Source organism: Bos grunniens, chromosome 24 (assembly GCF_055505025.1).
Source record: "Bos grunniens cultivar Pamir isolate PY7600 chromosome 24, Bosgru_T2T1.0, whole genome shotgun sequence".
Lineage (NCBI taxonomy): Eukaryota > Metazoa > Chordata > Mammalia > Artiodactyla > Bovidae > Bos > Bos grunniens.
Window position 1 is genome coordinate 57966812 of NC_141188.1, and position 20518 is coordinate 57987329.

The following is a 20518-nucleotide window of genomic DNA, read 5'->3' on the forward strand; positions in this document are numbered from 1 at the left end:
GGGTGATAACATACCCACCCACCTTAAAAAGCTCCTCGGTTCACAGGCTGATCTCAGCGGAACGGTGTTTGTAAGTCAAGTGTTACCTGAACATAAAGCGGCCTCGCCTCTAGAAGGGGGACCCCAGAGGACACGGATTTTGTCCGCCTGGCCCACTCACTGTTGAGGTGCTCTGGAAGTGGGCCCTACCCAAGGGAGCAAAGACTCCACGGGCTGCCATGGGTTGTGAGGGGCGAAGCGAGGCTGGGCCCAGCGGGGCTCCTCCCAGCCATGAAAGTCGATAAAATCAATTCATCCTGACCCTTTGACCCCTGCAGCAGGACTGGGAGGTTGGTCTCCAACTGGGCTGTGCATGAATATCAGGGGGCCTTGTCAGCAGCGGGGAGCACCAGGTGGGGAGGCCTGGGGGCCTGGGAGCCTGCCTTTGGACAGGGGCCCCCTCCTGGGCAGACTGGGCTGCCCTGCCACTGCACGGCACTCCTGGGGGGCGGTGGTTCCCTGGGCCCCTGAGCGGAGGTCCTCGGCCTGGGGCCCCCCATGAGAACAGCGGGCGGCTCTCTGGCTCTGCCTCTGGATGTGGGCTGCGGGGCGGCGGATTAATGCTCCCTGGGGCATCTTCGGGAGCAGGGAGCAGGGTCCCTGGCGGCTGAGCAGATCACCCAGCAGGCTCAGTGCGGGCGCTCCACCCCTGTAGAGCCGGCCCATCCCCGCCCCCAGGAGACCAGGGCCCGGCCCGTAACGCTGTTCATGATCTGGGGAGGGGTGGGGGTCTTCTTGCACCCAGGATTTGCTTTCTGATTAGCTTCATTTTATTGTCTTGGTTTTGTGGCGGGGGGAGCTGAAGAGGGTTAGAGACAGGATGTTTGGCCTGCAAGCAGGAACCTCTCAGTCATGCCCGGAGACAGAATGATTAAAAATGGGGGACGTGGAGACATGTGCCCAGTGCTGCACTGCGGAAAAGCGAGGCGAGCACAAGACTGGGCCCAGCCCCTCCGTCTGCTCAGGCAAAAGACAGCTTGCTGCTTCTCTGAGACAGACATCAGCAGGAAAACGCATCAGCTGGGGAGAGGAGACACTGGTGGGATACTTGGAGAATCCCAGGTCGTCCATCCCTGGAACAAAAGTGACCTTCGCTGACATTCAGGAGGGAGAAAGGGGAGACTTGACAGCTTACTTCAAAAAAGCTACGAACGAGTAATAGTTGGCTACTGCCTTATCTATCACAAAACAAAAGTCTCATGACTCTTTTCGTGCACCATATTTAAACTGATCTCTTATACTAAAATTCAGATCACGAATGGCTGATGGACTATTTCTTTTCAACAGTCCTGATTTAAATAAGATTGGCTTGTGGCTAAATGGAAAAAAAAAAAAAAAAAGCTGAAGGGGGCCTCAGGGTTCAGGAGCGTGGGCTCTGCTCCCGAAGACCACAGAGAGAGGGCTGTGAGTCTGAGACCCTCGGCCCTGATCATCTTTGCAGAACGGGCTTTTCTTGGGTGTAGTAGGCCCTCAATAAATTCTGCTTTAATAAAGCAGAATTCTGGAAATTTGTCAGCAATATCTGAGCTTCGCCCAAGCCCCCAGTGGTATGTAAATCCTCCTGTGTCTTTAAACCTGCCTGGAAGCTGCCTCTGACAGACTCTAAAGCACCCTCGAGACCCAGAAAGTTCCTGAAGCTCCCAGGAGCGTCCCTGGTTCTGCTTCTTAGGCAGAAACTCACAAGATCCATGAAAACATAGCAGGAGACCCTCAATTAAGAACCGTGCTTTTTTGTGTGTGTTATCCAAAAGCCGTAGTTAAGCTAATTAGAGTTCTTAATAGCTTCCTTGGTTACTGTTTGGCTGTAAGACTTAGGGCTTGAGAACAGCTGGCCATGCCCCTCCACCCCCCAATCTCCTTTACTCTCTCACCCCCACCCCTCACCCCCCACGGCCCCACATGGCTCTGGGCAAGCACCTCCCCTCCTTGACCCAAAAACCAAGCTGCCTCCGGGCTCTGAAGGGGTTGGAGGCTTCAGGCTTCACACTAACTGTTTTCCAGGCACCAGAGGTTCCCAGCTGGGCCTTCCCCAGCACCCTTTTCCTGCATGAAACCGTTCCTTTCACAGAGATGAACCTCTTCTGTTTCGTCCTAACTTTCTACTCTGTCATGCTCTTTGCTCGTCAACATTTCCAGGCATTCCTGAAGCTTCACAAAACACAGAGGGTAGAAGAGAGGGCTCTTGGATGGGGTGGGCGATTGTCCCAACCACTCGCTGATTCCTGTCATCTGCAGGTACAGTAGACAGGGTTAACAATGCGGATTTGGTCCTGAAACCTGGGGGTTCGGGGTGGGGGCTGGGGTTCGGCAAGAAAGTTCTTTCTCCTTCTGAACCACACTCAGTCCCCTCTGTGCCCACCCAGAAAAGTGAACGGGCAGCGGCCTGGCTCTAAACCTCCTGCCCTGCAGTGAGGACTTGTACCTGCATGCCACGCGCTTGGCCTTGGTGCTGTGGTTGGACCGGGGAGTGGGATCCGGGGGGTGGCCTGGAGGGACAGAGAGGCGGAGGCAGCCGCCAGTCCCGGAGGCCACACCCGGCAGGCAGGGCCAGTGTGGGGACCCACGCAGAGACCCAGGCTGGGACAGACACGGAACTTTTACAGGTCAGCCGACTTAGAGATCGCAGTCGGACGTCCTCCGCTGGGGCAGGTGGCCGGTGAGCTGGGATGGCTGCCATCTGGGCGCTGTGGTCTGTACGTGATTTTGGAGTAAAAGCTGACTTTGGGGGGCATCCACCCACTTCCTGCCCATCTCAGAAGGGAAGGGCGTCCAGATCCTTACATGCGAGGGCAGGGCTGAATTTAGCTTCTGACAACTGGTGAAGCACCTCAGTGGAAACCCAGAAAAACTAAAGCAGGGGTTGTTGTTTTAGTTGCTCCATCACGTCTGAATGTTTTGCGATAGGAGCCCACCAGGCTCCTCTGTCCCTGGGGTGTCCCAGGCAAGAAGACTGGAGAGCATTGCCATTTCCTTCTCCAGGGGCTCTTCCTGACTCAGGGATGGAACCCACGTCTCCTGCATTGGCAGGCAGATTCTTTACCACTGAGCCACCTGGGAAGCCCAGGTGACATCTCCTAAATTGAACCTCAGGTGGCGTGGCTGTTAAGCCACTAGGGATCGTCTCATTCAGCCTCAAAACCAAAGCCCACGGGCACCAATGTCTCACCCGTCAGGACGCAACTGACTAGAGGCCTTGGGGCTCTTTCTGCTCCATCACGGGTGCTCAGCTCTACCAAGCCCAGTGCCCACTTTATAGGACAAATATCTTGTGATGACCTCTTATCTATCTTAATATTACATTTACAGATAATATAACTGCCCCATATATATATAATAGAAATCGATATAATGCCCTACATGTACTATAAGGGAGAAATAAAAGGGAAGTCATTCATAAAGAAATAGTTCAATAAACAGATACACAGGAACGACTATACTCAGAGCCCATCACCATGAATACCGTGGCCACAAATGTAGACTGATGGAAAGACACTGTACTGGTGGCTTAAATACCTTTCGTGTTGTCATTATCGATTATGCGATTTCCTGAAATGGTAAACAACTCTCGGTGAAGTTACCACCAAGATGAAATACAGCCTCCTGTTTTTTAGGAAAATTTTAGTCCAGGTTCCCCAGAAAACAGTGTGAGGCAGGAGGAAAATGACGCTTTCTCCAGAGGTGCCACCCCCCGGCGGCAAGAGTGAGGGGCGGAAAAGCTACGGGACAATACGATGCCGCATAAGCCACTTCTGCAGACACAGCGCTGGCGGGCTGAGAAAGCCCAGTGCCGCAGGAAGTTGGATCAGATGTAGAGATTACACTTAAGAATGCTGTTCAGTCGCTAAGTCTTGTCTGACTCTTTGCGATCCCGTGGACTATAGCCGCCAGCTTCCTCTGTCCGTGGGATTTTCCAGGCGGCAATACTGGAGTGGGTTGCCATTTCTTTCTCCAGGGGATCTTCCCAACCCAGGGATCTGAACCCCTGTCTCCTGCATCGGCAGGTGGATTCTTTACCCCAGAGCCATCCGGAAGGCCACACTCAAGAACAGACCACCCGAGAAAGGAAAGGAAGGAGAATCTTCAAGCCCCTTGGCTGAAGTTGGTTCCGTGAGGAGTTAATTCTCCGGCTCCGCTAGGTTATGTTATCTGGTCCTCCAGGCAACCGCAGCTTTGTTCTGACTCCACAAACAGCAGAAATATGTGGACACGAGGGCACAGGGCTGGCTGGCCTCAGGTGTGGCACACAACGCCCTGCAGAGTCAGAACACTGAAGATCTGGGTCTGGGAGTCTGGCACAGCCCAGAGGATCCGGGGAGGTGAACACGCTGAGTCGGATACAACAGGGTGATTGCATTCCTGGCAGAGCCGGTGCATCTTAAAACCTCAAAAATGGTTTTGTGTTCATGTTTTTTTCTTTTCCCTTAAAGAATCACGTTTCAGGCTCAGATTATTTGAATGGCTGGTGGAATGTTTCATAATTAATGTAGAGCACAGGACAAGTGTGTGTGGCTGGGACTGTTTGGTAGATTATAGGGAAGTGACAGCTGATGTTTGTAAGTTTCAGGCATCATTCTGGGGGCTTGGTCCAGATGAGTTCACCAGATGTGCGTAATAACCTTAGGGAATCAGGACAGTTGTTGATGGGGAAACTGAGGCGATACTCTCAGCTCCAAAAGTCCCAGCCTCATCAACTAACCACCAGTCACGTCCCCCACCAGTCACGTGCCAATCAAAGCATCCCCTGTGTCAGGCCCTCCCGTCCCCCGCCATGGGAGCAGCAGGCTGTGTTCTCCACAGACCTGTTCTCTTCACAGAAACACAGCCCGATCAGGTCCCCACTCAGCTTCAGGTTTGCTGATCTCGGGCAGGATCAGGGCTGAGGTGTTGTGAGAGGCGCCCTGGGCCAAAGGCTGGCTGAAGGAAGAAGAGTTTGGACCATGTGCAGAGTCCACTTCAATACCCTTCTAGACAGCAAGGAAGGCTGGCCCTCTGGCCAGAGTTGTTTCCGAAAATTTTCAGGAGTTATCATTGCTGTCGCACAGATTCTAGTGGGGCACCAGAAAAAAAAATTTTTTAAAATAGAGAAACCCTTTTCACCTTGCTAATAGTTTCCCTTGATGTGCAGAAGCTTTTAAGGTTAATTAGGTCCTTCAGAATGGGAGAAAATAATAGCAAATGAAGCAACCGACAAACAACTAATCTCAAAAATATACAAGCAACTCCTACAGCTCAACTCCAGAAAAATAAACGACCCAATCAAAAAATGGGCCAAAGAACTAAATAGACATTTCTCCAAAGAAGACATACAGATGGCTAACAAACACATGAAAAGATGCTCAACATCACTCATTATCAGAGAAATGCAAATCAAAACCACTATGAGGTACCATTTCACACCAGTCAGAATGGCTGCGATCCAAAAGTCTACAAATAATAAATGCTGGAGAGGGTGTGGAGAAAAGGGAACCCTCTTACACTGTTGGTGGGAATGCAACCTAGTACAGCCACTATGGAGAACAGTGTGGAGATTCCTTAAAAAACTGGAAATAGAACTGCCTTATGATCCAGCAATCCCACTGCTAGGCATACACACTGAGGAAACCAGAAGGGAAAGAGATATGTGTACCCCAATGTTCATCGCAGCACTGTTTATAATAGCCAGGACATGGAAGCAACCTAGATGCCCATCAGCAGATGAATGGATAAGAAAGCTGTGGTACATATACACAATGGAGTATTACTCAGCCATTAAAAAGAATACATTTGAATCAGTTCTAATGAGGTGGATGAAACTGGAGCCTATTATACAGAGTGAAGTAAGCCAGAAGGAAAAACATAAATACAGTATACTAATGCATATATATGGAATTTAGAAAGATGGTAACAATAACTCTGTATACGAGACAGCAAAAGAGACACCGATGTATAGAACAGTCTTATGGACTCTGTGGGAGAGGGAGAGGGTGGGAAGATTTGGGAGAATGGCATTGAAACATGTAAAATATCATGTAGGAAACGAGTTGCCAGTCCAGGTTCGATGCACGATGCTGGATGCTTGGGGCTGGTGCACTGGACGGCCCAGAGGGATGGTATGGGGAGGGAGGAGGGAGGAGGGTTCGGGATGGGGAACACATGTATACCTGTGGCGGATTCATTTTGATATTTGGCAAAACTAATACAATTATGTAAAGTTTAAAAATAAAATAAAATTAGAAAAAAAAAAAAAAAATAGAGAAACCCAAACCCCAAAGCAAACCAACTTTCTGTGTCTGTCTTGTTACAGCTCAGGCATCGCTATTTGTGGCCAAAAGCCAGCTGGGGGTCACCAGGCCCATGGAGCTGCTGGTGGGCCAGTTGGAGCCCATCTGAATCTCCGTTCCCAGGGCCGCTTTGAAACGCAGCTGCCGCCAGAAATGCCTGGTGATCCTGGCCTCCCGGAGCCTTGGGGGTGGTTTCTCCCCACAGAGCTTCTGACAAGCATCTGCACCGGGAAGTCTAGCCCCCAGCCTCCTGGCGGGTGGTCTCAGATCTTCCAACCTGCCAGGCGTGGGGTGCCTGGGGCAGTGGGGGTGAGGAGAGGAGGGGATGCTGGTGGCATCCACCTGTATCCTGGAGGCAAAACTGTCTCCTGTTTTCTCTACCAGCCGAGGTGACATCTGAGACTGTCAGCCTTTCACTCACTCCTGGGATAAGTAAAACAATAATAATAATAATGGCTCAGCCTCACCTGGCACCTACTATGTCCCCAATACTGTGCCCAGCGTTTTATGGATGTTAACCCTGGCAACAACCCTGTGAGGTTACGTGTGTTCATAACTGCCCCCATTTTACAGATGAGAAAACTAAGGCACGATGAGTTTAAGTGATCTGTCCAGGGTCATGCCATCCATTGGCTACCAGGCTTCCCTGGTAGCTCAGATGGTAAAGGATCTGCCTATAATGCAGGAGACCCAGATTCAAATCCCTGGGTCGGGACGATGCCCTGGAGAAGAGAATGACAGCTCACTCCAGTAGTCTTGCCTGGAGAATTCCATGGACAGGGGAGCCTGGCGGGCTACAGTCCATGGGGTCGCCAACAGTCAGACACAGCTAAATGACTAACACTTTCCCTTTCATGCCATTCAGGGAGTGGCTCACAGACGTGCTCACCACCCCCAGTGCCCCCCGCTGCGATCCAGAGCAGCACACAGCCCCCGGGCTCTGCTCCGAGCAGGGGACAAAGGGCTTCAGCAGCCCAGGATCATCGCAGCTCTCCTGCTGGGACGCGGTCCCCACGCTGCCTCTCCCTGCAGCCTGGCCGGGTGCAGCCTGGCCGGGCAGACGCTGCGGCCGGATCCCTGGTGCTCTCGCTCTCCTGCTCAAGCCAGCCTGGGTCTCTTGTCTCAGGGGGTTCCACAGGAGGCCTGCTTCCTCGCTGTCATCACCTCGCTCCCCAGGCTGACTCATCCTTCTGCTCTGCTCCTCTCAGCCTCCTGCTCTGCTTCCTCCACCTCTCCTCCGTGGCCCTTCACCCCCCACCCAGGGCGCCTACTCCTCTTCATCCCCTGGGCTCCACCCACAATCCCCCCACCCTCTGCCATCCTGGCCCCTGGAATAACAGACCTCCTGGCCCAGAATGTCCTAGGCCCTGGGTGTTCAGGGTCAAAGATGAGATGGTTGACATAGCTAAAAAACCTAAAAAGCCAGTGTGGTTCTCTTATTAAAATAGGCAGCTATTTGATTTCATGCCGACTCATGATGGTGTCCATACTCCAGGAAAAAGGCAAAAAGAGAGGGAAAAACCAAAACCAGTGTAAAGACAGTTTTCTCTTTGGAATCAGATAGATCCCGGTTTCTTTGCACTGGAAATTCTGGAGTCTACGGAATTCCAGGCCTGGCTGCAGGGCCTTGGGCCCCCCTTTCCTCTGAAAGGGCCCTGGGGGTCCTGGGGTCTCAAGGGTGCCTCCCCAGCGCCGGCTCACGCCCAGGCAGAGCTAAACATCGGCGCAGGCGGGGTCCACCCCGAGCGCCTCCTAGACCCCCAGGCGCTCTGATGGCCGCTGCCCCGGAGCGGGGCGCCCAGTAGCCCCTGTCCTCCGCAGCCCGACGCACGTTCTCCCGGGGGCACAGTGGGGCCCTGCCTCGGGGCCTCTGCCCGGGGAGCCAGGGATTATGGCGGGCGGGGCCTGAGCAGCAGATGGTAGCGCTTAGCGCCCAACTGCTCTCCGGCGCTTTGAACATCTTGAAAAGATTTCTTTAGAAGTTAAACTTGGCTTGGGAGCGACAATATGGTTCAGCCTGTGGCTTTGAAAAGGCCTCCGGGTGGGGTGGTGGCAGGGGGAGGCCGTTCCAGGTCCCCCACCCCCGCCTCACTCGGGCCCTTGTTTGCGGAGCCCCGTTTTTTTCGAGTGTCCTGTGCCCACAGTGGCCCCTGAGTTTCGACTCCATTGTCTGGGAGTCGTGTCTGCCCCGTCGCCTGTGCCCCGCCCCACCCCCGGAAAGGCCAGGCAGGTCTCCTGGGCCATCCTCCAAGGGCACATTTAGATGCCTGGGGCAGCTGGGCAGATTCCTGTCCTCAGGGTACCCAGCACAGCCAGCTCTGTGTTTTGCTGATGCCCTGAGTTCAGCCCAGGCGGGGCTTGCGGAGCATCCAAACACGGCTTTGGGTCCCAAATCTTTTGGCACCAGCCAGGACCAATTTGCAGCTTCTTGAATCCTGGAGCTCATGGCTAATTGCAGTGGAATAATACCCTCCAAATCCCCATCCTAGGCTTGTCCTATTTAACGAATCCTTTGAGGGACAAAGAGTTTGATCATCTCTGGGCTCAGATGACACCCCCACCCCCCACCCCACAGTTTTCCTGTCCTCATTGGTCCCTCTGAACTCTTTCCGGGAAGAGCCAAGCTTCTCCCCAAGGAAGTCACCCAGGAGCATCTTCAGGGCAGGGAGAGAGGACTTTAAATTGGCAGAAAAGAAACGTGATCCCCGGCCTGCCTGGCCACTGCGGCTCACAGCAGCTTCAGCAGCTAGAAGCAGGCTCCATTGACCATTCATGAGATGTCAGGTGGGCTACAGATGGGAACACGGCGTTATTGATTTTTACTAGCCTGCTAAAATTGAAAGGGGAAAAAAAAAAAAAACAAACCAACCCTCCTTAAAAGCTCCCAGTTAAGCTTTGTTTCCTAAATGATGATTCCAGGGCTCCGAATTTGTCAAAGGCAAATTTAAAATATCAGGGCTGTTGGAGATACAATAAAATGAAATCTTACAGCCCTTAACTTCAGAGAGGCGGGGTCTCTGCTCAGGCTTGGGGGAGCAGGGTGAGGGGAGGGAGGCTGAATCCCAAGGAACAAAACCAGGAGCCCCTCCCTGCCTCCAAGGCAGCTGCTTTGATAAGATCGGAGGTGAATGAATTCAACAACAGCAATGAATTCCAACCAGTTCCTGGTGAAACGATGACAGAGGACAGGGTCCAGGTGTCTCGTGCGCCCCGTCGAGGGCACTGACTTGGAAAATGGGGAAAGTTTGGGGTTAGAGGGGTGTGCTCTCAGGGGAGGAAGCTGAGCCCCGCCGCCCGCGCCCCCCTGCTCCCCCCACCCCGACCTGCAATACTTATTTAGAGGTTGTTTTCTTTGTAGCTCATCTTTTTGAGAGGTTGCCTCTTTCCAACAATGGGGAGCCCCCTTGCCAGCACACTCATGGTGGTTGATGGTTTACTCGCTAAATCATGTCCAACTCTTGTGACCCCATGGACTGTAGCCTGCCAGGCTCCTCTGTCCATGGGATTCTCCAGGCAAGAAGACTGGAGCGGGTTGCCGTTTCCTTCTCCAGGGGATCTTCCCCGACCTAGGGATCGAACCCGGGTCTCCTGCATTGTGAAGTGAAAGCCGTTCAGTCGTGTCCGACTCTTTGCGACCCTACGCACTGCAGGCAGATTCTGAGCCCCTAGGGAAGCCCACTCAGGGCCCAGACAATCTGTGGAGGGATCCGCACCTTGGTCAGCTTACTGGGTTGCTGCGGTCCTTGGCGCCCTCTTTCTGATTGCGTGCTGCGGTTGGGTCATTTTCCTCCAAATCTTTGAAGCTGGCAAAGCCTCTCAGGAGAAATCTCTGTGAGTCCACCAAAAGCTGTGTGCTCGCGTGGTGGTTTCCTCAGAGGGAAGACCTGGGTCCCTGTAGCCTCCCTAGTTGAGTGTTCAGGCGTGGACACGCATGTGGGCACACACCCGTGTGTGGTGTGTGTGCACGCACATGCCTGTGTTTGTGCCCGCGCAGGCCTTCGTCTGCCTGTCGGATTGAGTCGGGAACACAGCTCGGCTGGTGCCCTCTTCCTCCCCAGCTGCCCAGTGGTACCACCGCACTGTGGAAATACATGGGCTGTTGACTGGTTGACCTTTTTCGAATTAAAGGAGCACGGAGCTGGGAGTCATGAACCGGGATCTGACCGATGGACTGACCGGCAGGTATGCCCCCGAGCTCTGGACAGTGTTGTGCTGGGGGCCACAGGGGGGTCGTGGAAGCAAAGCTGCCCTCCTGCCCGGGGACGACAGAACATACGCGTCCGTCGTCGGTTTCTCTCACGTCCTGAAGCCGCAGAGCTTCAGAGCTGGACGGGGCTCTGGGAGCCCGCACCTGCCTCCTTACCTTGTGGAAGAGGCAGCAGGGGCTCTGGGGGCCCATCTGACCCCCGTCAGGCCCCCGGCACACCCTGGACTCCAGTCTCTGATGTCCAGCAGCCGGATGGCCCTCCTCAAGCATGTGGGCTCAGCGCTCAAGACGCAGACGGGCGGGCAGAAGACTGGGCTGCCCACCTTCTCTCTCAGATGGGAGAGTCATTCACCAGCGCTGGGAAGCTCAGCACGAAGGCCTCGGGAACCTCTTTCAACCTGTCACAGGATGGCAGAGACTCAGGTCCTCCCTTATTACTGAGTTTACCCAACAGTTCCCTTTGCTTCCACAATAACTATTAACAGACCCCAGGGGCTTTGTGGAGTGCTCTTCACTCTCCGCCTATTTTTTTAAGTTTGCAAATTTGCTTTCAATTAATTAATTAATATTTTGGCCATGCCGTGCAGCTTGCAGGATCTCAGTTCCCCACCCAGGGACCGAACCCCAGGGCCATGGCGCTGAATGTGCCAAATCGTAACCACTGGACCGCCAGGGAACTGCCCTCGCCATCAATTTTAATTCTCAGAAGAGCATCACGAAGTGAGTCCATGTGAGGACACGGAAGCACAGAGAAGGGGTGTGACACCAAGACGGCGTGTGATGCTAGGATTTGCATGCAGACGGATGCCGGTTGTGCTGGTCAGAGCGAGACAAAGTGGTGTTTGTTCTTGCTTCCCACTGACTGGATAGCATTTATTTGTTTATTGCTAAGAGCACTGGCTATGTCGAGGTTAATGGTGACACCGTATGTTCCAGCACCCCTTCAGAGAGCCGAGGGTGGGTGATTGGACCCATTCATTTCCAGTGCCTAACCCTATTTCAGGGAGGGATGGCAGCATGTTTTCCAGGCTCATGGGCATGTGAGCAGAGAAGCTATGATAAAGTCTGTGCCATAACACAAATCGGGACGCTCCGTGGAGTCATGTGGCTTGGGGAAATCTTTCTTCCCCACCCCCAAGAAAGACAAATGGCTTTTGAAGTAATTTATTTTTTTCCATTTTAGAAATTTAAAAAATAAATTAAGATTGCAATTGCCTCTCGTATGCCTTGCACACAGTTTCAAGGTGCTATCAAATTCCTTTCTTCTCTGGCCATGAAATCTCTTCTTGGTCAAAGATGGTCACCTTACAGGTATCGTGATGATTAGTCGGAAAGATGCAGTAGTACCGTGCACTGCCCTCGTCTGCTGTTACATCGTTTATCTCCCCCAGTGTTTACACTGGCATTGCCCCCACTTATAGCATTTGAGCTCTTGGTTTGATGTTGGGGGAGCTGTTTAGGGCAATGTCTTCAGGAATAATGGCGTTGGCGACCTAAACAATATCCATAAAGGGAGCAGAAGGGAACGGTCACTTGGTCTCTAGCAAGCTCGGGAATTCCACCCAGACTCCATTTTGTGGACAGAATTATGAAAGGGCTAGAAATTTCCAGATCAACCTCTTGTATTCCATCCTCCCGCCTGCCCCCACCCCCGCCCCCTTTCATTAGGGTGACTGGTGTGTCCCTGACCGTAACCAAGGTAACCAGGGTCCTCCTGGAATCTGTCTCCAGCGAGAGGACGGGCGCCCAGCGAGGATTTAACTCAGAGGGGACCCTGGTGACCAGGGACGCTCAGAGGCTCCCTTCCTGGAGCCACTGGGGCCGAGTGACAGCTGAAAGGCTGCAAGTGTCCCTGGGAGACAGAGGAGGACTTGGCATTATGGATAGATTTTTATCGCCCTCCTGAATACTTCCAATTACAGGCATTAGTTCCGAGGCTTTGTTTAGCAATTGGTGCCACAGCAATTGGTTTTTGTTCATTGATTTACATGAATGCATATTGTGGCTGGCTTCTCAGAATACACAATTTGCGTCATTGCTTTTGTTCTGTGGAGCTCTTTGGGGGAATGTGGGAGAATGGGAATATCACAGGAGGGGCGCGCTCCCCTCTCCTGGTGACCATGATTAATGATGTGGGGCAACAAGCTTCTCTCGGGGTGGGTGGTGGGAGGCAGGAGCCCGGTCCTGGCTCTCTCTCTCTCTGTGGCCCCACGCTCAGAGCAGGCTTCCTCAACCTCTGCAGGACTGAGCTTTGGGACTGGGCCATCCTGTGCCTTGTAGAATGCTGAGTGGCATCCCTGGGCTCTGCCTTCTGGATGCCAGTAGCACCCCTCTGCCCACATGTGACACCCCAAAGTGTCTCTAGACATCGCCGCATGTCCCCAGAGGGCAGAGTCACCTCTGGTTGAGAACCTCCAGCTCAGGATAACCAGGGACTCAAGCAGACCTGGGAGCTTCCCATGTGGCTCAGTGGTAAAAAATCCAGCCAATGCAGGAGACACAGGAGACTGGGGTTTGATCCCTGAGTCAGGAACATCAAAGGGCATGGCAACCCACTCCAGTATTCTTGCCTGGGAAATCCCATGGACAGAGGATCCTGTGGGCTACATCCATGGGGTCGCAAAAGAGTTGGGTACAACTCAGAGACTAAACAGCATACAACAGGCAGACTCACTTGCTACAGGCCCTGGTTTAGGACTTAGAATTTAGGTCTCCTGGGGACCCCAAGGTGTGAGGAGATTGGGGAGGAGGATGAAGCTGGACCAGGGTTCCCCCACCAGAAGGAAGAAGCTCCCACTAGAAAAAGATAAAATTAGCCAACCCTTCTATAAACCTCACAGCAACCAAACATTTTGCCTAGGCAGTTTAACTTCAATTTTTACAATCAACCTATGCAATTGGTTGATTTCACTGCAAGGAGATCCCAGCAGTCCATCCTAAAAGAGATCAGTCCTGAATATTCATTGGAAGGACTGATGTTGAAGCTGAAACTCCAGTACTTTGGCCACCTGATGCGAACTGACCCATTGGAAAAGACCCTGAAGCTGGGAAAGATTGAAGGCTTGAGGAGAAGGGGACGACAGAGGATGAATGGCATCACTGACTCAATGGACATAAGTTGGAGTCAAGTCCGGGAGCTGGTGATGGAAAGGGAGGCCTGGCATGCTGCAGTCCATGGGGTCGCAAAGAGTCGGACATGACTGAGCAACTGAAAAATGGGTACTCTGACTCATCTCCTCTTAAGGATGAGGAAACTGAAGCAAGGGGAAGCTCCTTATGCTCGAGGTCACAAATGCTAACTGGGAGCAAAACTGGGATTTGAACCCAGACCCCATCGGCACCCTCCATTTCGACCCTGGATTGTTTATGACCCTGGAGAAAGCAGGGGCTGGCGCTCGGAGCCCCGTGTCTGCAAGTGGACCCTGCTGGCTCCCTGGTGGATCCTTTTATTTCATCTGTGGCAGCTGTTCCCGCTGCCAGAGGGGTGGCTGGCCAACCTTACCACATGACAAAGCTCGGGGAAAAAAGCTAGAATGACCCTGCTTTGTGGCGTGGTGACATGTTGTGCTCAGTCTCCAGGGGAGCGCCAAGAGCCTCCTGGGGTCACAGGGCAGAATCCCATGAGCCCTGGTTGGCAGTGACCCCTCCCAGGCCCGGTTCCTTTCTCCTGGGCTCATCCAGTCGCCCTGTGAAAAGCGTGGCTTCGTCAAAAGATGCATTCAACCTCCCCCACTCGGGAGCCTTGTTTACCAAACAAAGATGCTGCAGAGTTTGGACCAGGGCGGGGAGAGGGGGTTGGGGGGGGTACTCTGGGGAACACGCTAGGTGGAAGGGCAGGGGTCAAGAAGTGGGGTCAGAGGGCTGAGACTCTGGGGAAAACGGGAGATTAAATATCCTCCTTTTCAAATCAAGAGGTTGGGATAATTAATTGGTCCCCAAACATGAAAGTGTCCGATGACTGTTCTGGGCAGTGGCCATTCAGGGTCTCCTTTTCTGCAGTCAGACCAGCCTGATGACGTGGTTTGGACTGAGGGAGGCCTTTGCCAGCCTCTGTGCCAGCTTCTGGATCCCCTCCCCTGGAGGGACGGGGCCCACCCAGGGCAAGGACATCGGGGCCAACCCTAGAATGACGCCTCCTTTGCAGGCATCCGTCTACCTGAAGCTTGGGGATGGAGGGAACAGCCAAGGGATCACTTCCTTTCCACACGCTGGGCAGATCTGTGGGTGACTAAGTCCCACTTTCAGGCCCAGAAACATCCCCATGAGACTTCTGTCCTTGGGGTGCTTGGTGAGATTTGGGTGACTGTTTCCCCACAGCATGTCTGTGGTGGGCTTCCCTGGTGGCTCAGATGGTAAAGAATCCGCCTGCAGCAGGAGATCTGGGTTCGATCCCTGGGTCAGGAAGATCCCCTGGAGAAGGGAATGGCCCTCCACTCTGGTACTCTTGCCTGGGAAATCCCATGGACAGAGGAGCCTGGCAGGCTACAGTCCTGGAGGTCTCAAAAGAGTCGGACACGACTGAGGGACTAACCCCTACCCTACTTCTGATAACACAGCAAAGCCAGGATGGTCCCCACAGACCCTCACTGGCTGTCCCTAGAGGTCGGGCTCAACACTATGAAGCCATTTTACAGATGAGAAGATCAAGGCTCCCCACGAACATGCTAGCCGAGCTGAGACAGTCTGGGGCTCCTGACTGCACGGTCGTCTCTCTCTGTCTTCTCCACCCTGGAGCACAGGTGCCTGCGGGACAAGCGGGCAGTGACTGTGGGGATGAGGGCAGGCCGGCAGGGCGGAGGGCGCCGCATTCCGAGGGCGGGTCTGTGCAGCTCCAGCTCGGCTGGGGCGGAGGGGCCAGGCTGGAAGCAGCAGGACTGCTCAGAGCAAGGGCCAAGTCCAGCGAGTCAGGAGGCCTGGGGGTGGGGGCAGAGCTGAGCTGCCAGGGTTGGGAGCCACGGCCTGGGGGCCAGAGGCCCTGGGGGGCTTCACGCCCTCCTGGGGTCGGGGGGCAGTCCCGCCCTAGCCTGCAGAGGGATTCCTCGGTTACTGATGGAGCAGGGGCTGAGGGCGGAGGACCCCCAGCGGGGTGGGTCCGAGCTGAGTGCCCTGGAAACAAGCCTGGAGGGCTCTTGGGTTTCCCTCACTTCTTCCTGGAGCCAATCCCGGGCCTCCACCTCTGCGTGTGTGACAGTCCTGTGCGAAGTACACTTATGGACTCGAGTTTTTCTAAAATTCTATAAATCGTTATCCCGGCCTTCTCCCCACCCCCTCCAAAATCATTCACCTGCTGAAACATTTAGTGATGTGGGCGTTTCTGTGCATGCGTAGCGAGAGAGGGTGGGGAGGGGGCACTACCCCGTGGCAGCAGGGGTCTGAGGGGGCGCAGTGTGTGGAGGGGCGTCTGGCCTGTTGGCTGGGAGCCGGGCAGGGGCCGGAGGAAGCCTGGGCCCTTTGGTGGACTCAGTTCTTGCACGATGCAAATTCTGGCTCGGTTCCAGTGCCTTCGCCTGGGCTGGAAACTCTGGCGCTTTCCAGAATTTTCCACCCTCACCCCTCCCCGCCCCCATACACACACACTAGCACATGCCGTGTCCCCGGGCAAGGCCTGATTGATTTGCGGCTGTTGATCTGTTAAATGTCCCTTCTCCCCCGGCGCCCATCTCGGCGGGCAGAGGTGCTCTATTGCCTTGCAGGCCTGGCTGCTGGTCGCTGATGCCCCGCACCCCCGAGGATTCCTGGGGAGGTTACAGGTGCAACCAGCAAAATGAAAATCCATAGTTTTTAAACCTTCATGAATTGAGAACATAAACCTGGAAGATGGATCTAGAGTCACTAACGGGCCCTTGCTCTGACGGGCCCATCAGTCCTCTGGGCGCATGGCTGAGGGTCCTCTTCCTGCGGTGCCCCTGACAGACCTGGGAGTCCTCCCCTACCATCCTCCCTGGTCACGGGGCAGGGGCGGGGACTCAGAGGCAGACGACCTGCCCGAGGAGCGGCCGGGTGCCCAGAGGAGGCTGGAGGAAGCAGGGGGCTTGGAGCGGGGCCTGGGGACTCGCAGGAGGGGCCAGGACTTTGACTTGCAAGTGGCCACATTTACTGGGGGAATCAGGGGCCCCGTCCCCACTGCTGGCTCCAGGTTGGACCCAGCCCCAAGCTTGAATATACCGCCACTGATACAATGGGGCCTGTCCCAACCCAGTCCAGGTGCTGGATGAACAGCTGTGCTACTGGCTGAGGGTGCGAGAGGAGAAGGGACCAGCTCTGGGGTCCCGACTGATCCTGCCATCGGTCCGCAGGTTTGGGTACTGACCCCTCAGGGCTCGCAAGCTTGCCAGGTCCCCTGCCATCCGCATGAGTCCATCCCGTTCCATGCAGTCACTGCCCCTAACCTTCCTGGCCTCCCTTCCTTCACAGCGTTGCTCCCAGTTGGACCTCTCCTGTGCTTTACTTATTCGCTGCTTTAACAGCTGACTCCCTGCTGCTGCTGCTAAGTCGCTTCAGTCGTGTCCGACTCTGTGCGACCCCATAGACGGCAGCCCGCCAGGCTCTGCTGTCCCTGGGATTCTCCAGGCAAGAACACCAGAGCGGGTTGCCATTGCCCCCTCCATTGTGTGAAAGTGAAAAGTGAAAGTGAAGTCGCTCAGCCGCGTCGGACTCGTAGCAACCCCATGGACTGCAGCCCTCCTGGATGCAGACTGGATGAGGACCAGGCTCCTCCATCCAAAACTCCAAGAGGGCAGGGGTTATGGTCTCTTCTGTTCACTAATTTTTTTTTTCCCAGACCAACTGGAAAAGTGCCTTGGATGTAGTCAGTGAATAATACATATTTGCTGATTCAGTGAACATCTCAGGGGAGTGAGGCTCACCCGAAGTTTAACCCAGCACTTCCGCTTGCTGCTTCTGACTTGAGCCTGCCAGGACTGTCCTGCTCAGCTGTCCTGGCATTCCTGCTTGGCCACACAATATGTCTCTGCCCATCAGGGCTGTATTTGAAGACGACATTCTCTAGTCCAGCCCAGACTCAGAAGATTAGAGATGTGGAGAAGTGAGATTTACTGATGAAGCAGCTGCTCTGAAACTGTGGCTCAGCATGGTCCTTGTGCTTGATTGCAACAATGGCAATCAAGTCCTTCACACCCTTTGAGTCTTTTCCCTGACACTGCACGGACGGTGACCTGCCCCACTGTTTAACACCGGAGCAAGTTACGGTCTCAGACACTTAACTTGCTTTGGCCAATGGGATGTTAGCAAACAGAGAAACAAGCCAGTTGGACTGCCTGGAGGAGCCTGGCCAAGATCAGCCAGCGACCAGCCTCCTCTGATGCATGAGCCATCAGCAGCTCAGTAGAGCCCCAGAGTTGACCCTCAGCTGACTCCAGACACTTGGATGCAAGCAAGTGTGACCGCTGTATGTTGTTGAAGCCTTGGGTTGCTTGTTACTGGCATGAGATAGCAATCGGTAACTGATATGGGGCCTTCACAAAATCATTCTTAAATTCACCATTAGCTCCTGTATTCACTAGTGAATATTACATCACTTCTGCATTCTCCTGGCCTCATGCTTCTCATCCCCGGGCTTCTGATAGTTCTCGGACCTCATCCAACACTCTAGTTCCTCCCATGTTCCCTCTCCATAACCTTTCCCTGCTCTTCCCTCCCTCTTATACACCAGCGGTTCATTACACTAATTGTCTCTCGCCATCTCTCGTTCCTCCATTACACAATGTGAACAAGACGGCAAGAAGATGAAAACACGGAGTGTCGGTGAATTGACTGTTCACCTGGAAGATTGAGATACAGAATGAATGAATGAACTAGAAAATGGAAAACATCGATTGTTTTACATTTTCATCCACCCCACGTTCATCATAGATGCCCTCACATTGTGGCAGGACAATTATTAACCTGTCTAACTACACCAGGAGAACTTTTCAGTGGTTGCTTTCATTAAAGGGTATTAATGTGAGCTGCACAAGGCTAGCGCAGGAACAAAGAAGGAGAGGAAGAGGGAAAAGGTGGCTTTTTTTCTTTTTGCAAATGAAATAGGAAATACGGGGTATATGCACTCACATATGGACTGTCATAAGCTGTGATGGCTGCCTTGAATGAGATCAACAGTTTCTAGGTAACCTTGTGCCCTGTGTTCTGAAAAGGACAGGAACAAGAGCTTGAGTGCAATAAACAGAAATTAAAAGATGGGGAAGGAAGTGGTTGTGACAGAGACATGAGAAAAGGGAAAACCGAGAACAGCCATCTGAGTTCTTGGCTGTGAAGGACGGGAAAATTCACCTTTGGTCATCTGGTCAGGCTCGCTCTACCTCCCTGAGATGTCGTGGCTGGAAAACCAGGACAATTGAGAAATTTAGAATTAGGGCTCAGAAGTGTTGGTTGGCCTCGGGACTGTGCACACGGGTAATGCCCAGAGTTGTGAAGTTTCTTGTCTGCTCCATCCAGGCAGGGAGGCGGAGACAACTGGGAAAGAGACAGAGAGAAGGAGAAGGAAGGTGTATGTGGGGCAGAAGGGAGACAGCATGGGTGCCGGGGGTTCCTGCCTGCGTTCCTTCCTTTTTTTTCTTTTTTTTTTCATTCTGCATTTTGTTGTTGTTTAGTTGCTAAGTCATGTCCGACTTTTCTGCAACCCCATGGACTGTAGCTCGTCAGGCTTTTTTAATTTTTAAAATGTTTTATGCCATTTTTAAAGGTTGCACTCCATTTAGAGTTATTACGAAATATTGGTTATGTTCCCCGTGGTTTACAAGACATCCTTGTGGTCTGTCTTATGCTCAGTAGCTTGTACTTCCCACACCTCCAGTCCTGTGAGCCCCTCCCTGCCAGTGGTGACCGCTAGTGTGCTCTCCGTACCTAGGAATCCGCTGCTTTTCTGTTAATATTCACAGCTTGTTGTATTTGTTAGGGGCCACGTGTAAGTGATACCTACAGTATTGGTCTTTCTCCGTCTGACTTACTTCACTTAGCATAATGCCCTTCAAGTCCATTCCTGTTTTTTACTTACACTGTAAAATTATCTCTTAGGCTTGTCCTGCATCACGAGGAGCTCTGCCTCGTGGCCAAGTGTGAGAATCCCTGCAGCAGAGCTATAAGAAATGCAAGACGAAACCCAGTTACCACCCAGGGCATCGACTTGGAGAGAGAATCAGAAAGCTTGCAGAATGCTCATTGAACGGGGGGCAGAAGGCTTTCAGTAGATTTCTCTGAGGAGTCCTCTAAATGGTTTCTTCAAACCACCTGAGCTGCACCTTTTCTCATTGAACCAGTAGAGCTTCATATTGTTGGAACTGATCCTTTGATGCTCTGGGTGTCGTTGGGGAGCCCTGCCAGTAAGTCCTAACCATCGCCTGACAGTCAAACCTTCTTCCCTTGGCACCTGAATACATTCTTTCCCTTATCCCTGCCTCCATATCCGCCAAGCCACAGGGCAGGGGGACAGAGGCAGAAGGCAAACCTCACGTTTGCTTAGTAATAGTTACCTGGGACTTCTGGGTGGCCCAATGCTGACTCCACACCTCTAATGCAGGGGGCCCAGGTTTGACCCCTGATCGGAGACTAGATCCCACGTGCCCCAACTACGAGTTCACCTGGCTCAACTAGAGATCCCCCTGCTGCAAGTAAGATCTGGCGCAGTCAAATAACTAAAGAAATATTTTTAAAATGATAATAGTTACCTCTGCGTGTGTGCTAAGTTGCTTCCACCATGTCAGACACTTTGTGACCCTGTGGACTGTAGCCCACCAGGCTCCTCTGTCCATGGGATTCTCCAGGCAAGAATACTGGAGTGGGTTGCCATGCTCTCCTCCAGGGGATCTTCCCAACCCAGGGATCGAACCCACGTTTCCTGTGGCTCCTGCATTGCAGGCAGATTCTTTGCTACTGAGCTACCAGGGAAGCCCCTCAGTAGTAAACTCTATGCCCTGTAAAAAAAAAAAAAAAACTGAAAGAATGACTTCTAGGCAATTAAAGGAATCCAAAGTCAAGTGGGGAGGACTGGAGTCCT

The 20518-nt window shown here is 53.2% G+C and overlaps 1 pseudogene; it reads left to right on the plus strand.

The window, feature by feature from the left end:
- Positions 1 to 916: 916 nt before the first annotated feature.
- LOC147346335 (cytochrome c pseudogene) lies at positions 917 to 1198 on the plus strand (annotated as a pseudogene).
- The last annotated feature ends 19320 nt before the right edge of the window (positions 1199 to 20518 follow it).